Source organism: Saccopteryx leptura, chromosome 8 (genome assembly GCF_036850995.1).
Source record: "Saccopteryx leptura isolate mSacLep1 chromosome 8, mSacLep1_pri_phased_curated, whole genome shotgun sequence".
NCBI classification, from domain to species: domain Eukaryota; kingdom Metazoa; phylum Chordata; class Mammalia; order Chiroptera; family Emballonuridae; genus Saccopteryx; species Saccopteryx leptura.
Window position 1 is genome coordinate 79354184 of NC_089510.1, and position 2260 is coordinate 79356443.

Sequence of the window (2260 nt, forward strand, 5' to 3'; positions counted from 1 at the left end):
TAAATCATTTGACTGTAGATCCCCCAGGAATAGTGTCACACTTTGGTGTGATTCTGAAAAAGAAGGCAGAGAAAGGATATAGTAATCATCACAGTGATGTTTTTTTGAAAAGTGCAAAGTATGGGTTTTTTTTGTGTGTGTGTGTGTGTATATGTATAAATATATAACATATAGTACATATACATATTACACTTTTCCTTAAGAGGAAGTGTGGCCTGAATTAATAATTCACAAACAAAGATTGATGGTTTGTTCAAAGTTAAGAGACTTGGAAAGATTAAGATAGATGAATCATTTACAATTAAGTCTGCAGGTAGATATATAGTTTTCACTGTCAGAACAGGCCCAGGGTATAAGAATATTTGAAGCTCATGTAAATATTCTATTTTTTTTAAAAAATGTGTAAACTTTGGGAGAGCATGTTCATCATCAGAATACAATGGTAAATTGTTTTGTGGATGTCAATAAGCTCCCTTTCTCTTTCCCTACCTTAGCCCTTATGCTCACTTAATAGTTTCATGAACAAATGACCAGAGATAGCAGAGGCAACAAGCTCAGAGATTGCATTGTCACCAGCAATGAGTCCTCACTTTGGCAGCAGCAGGAAACAACTCTGATTCTTCAGAGCAGTTCCATTTCCCATGGAGACCAGCCTGGTGATGATGCTGTGCTCATTTGATTCTACTGGACTCTTGGGGCAGTAGAACTTTTTTTCTTTGCTGAAATAGATACTGTATTGAAATTTTCTCTCCCTGCCCATCAGGCTTCTGCCAGCCACACAAAATGTAGTCTCATTGAATGTCTTTTATACATCATCCAGTATACTACAAACTATTTCTTCTGAGAAATAAATTTTAACCACAAAATATAAAGGTACTTTTTAGGTCTCATTGAAGTCATGGACTTCTCTTATATCATATTTCCTAGAAATAATTGTACTTACAGAATGATATAGCTTATTGCAGTCCTGTAACAAGTTCTGAGATACTCATTTGAATTATTTTCAAGATGAATAAAACATATGTTCTTAACTAGGAAATAATACATGCTATTTCTTCCAAAGTCAAAATACCTATGTTTATAAACCAAAGAATGGAGGTAGGAGTATTTTCTGTCATGATTGTGACTAATGACCTACTTGATGAAATTCTGAATTGTGTACCAAAGTCTGTGTTCTGCTGGTTATACGTCTAAGTGCAATTTGTATTCACCATCTAAGATGACTCCCTATGGCCCATGCTTCTGGATGGATATTCATTCTCCTAGTATAGTCCTTTTCCCTTGAGTTTGTTCTCAACTAACGCCTTTCTTGTAATAAAAATACAGAAAAAAATGATGGAATGTCATTGTTCAGCTTAATTTACAAAAAGTCTCCGGCACCAATCTTGCTAAACTTTCTTGCTCTTTCCTTTACTTCTTCTTTTTTTTTTTTTTCATTTTTCTGAAGCTGGAAACAGGGAGAGACAGTCAGACAGACTCCCGCATGCGCCCGACCGGGATCCACCCGGCACGCCCACCATAGGGCAACGCTCTTCCCACCAGGGGGCGATGCTCTGCCCATCCTGGGCGTCGCCATGTTGTGACCAGAGCCACTCTAGCGCCTGAGGCAGAGGCCACAGAGCCATCCCCAGCGCCCGGGCCATCTTTGCTCCAATAGAGCCTTGGCTGCGGGAGGGGAAGAGAGAGACAGAGAGGAAAGCGCGGCGGAGGGGTAGAGAAGCAAATGGGCACTTCTCCTGTGTGCCCCGGCCGGGAATCAAACCCGGGTCCTCCGCACGCGAGGCTGATGCTCTACCGCTGAGCCAACCGGCCAGGGCCCTTTACTTCTGATAGTAGGTGGATGCCATGTTGTGAGGCCCACATTGCAAATATCTGAGGCCCTCAGTCTAGTATCCCATGAGAAATTTAATCCTGCCAACAACCACATTAATTACTTAATAAAGAGCTTTCCACCCTGGCCGGTTGGCTCAGCGGTAGAGCATCAGCCTGGTGTGTGGAGGTCCCAGGTTCAATTTCCGGTCAGGGCACACCAGAGAAGCATTCATCTGCTTCTCTACCCTTAGCCCTCTCTTCCCTCTCTATTTCTCTCTTCCCTCCCCGCAGCCAAGGCTCCATTGGAGCAAAGTTGGTACAGATGCTGAGGACAGCTCCATAGTCTCCACCTCAGGTGCTAGATTGGCTCCAGCCACAATGGAGCAAAGCCCCAGATGGGCAGAGCATTGCCCCCTAGTGGGCATGCCGGGTAAATCCTGGTCGGGCA

The 2260-nt window shown here is 43.0% G+C and overlaps 1 non-coding gene across 1 annotated transcript; it reads right to left on the minus strand.

Annotated features, from left to right (window-relative positions):
* Positions 1–1741: 1741 nt before the first annotated feature.
* TRNAA-CGC (transfer RNA alanine (anticodon CGC)) lies at positions 1742–1817 on the minus strand. The gene has a single exon. It is a non-coding gene; the product is annotated as a tRNA-Ala (tRNA).
* Positions 1818–2260: the final 443 nt, after the last annotated feature.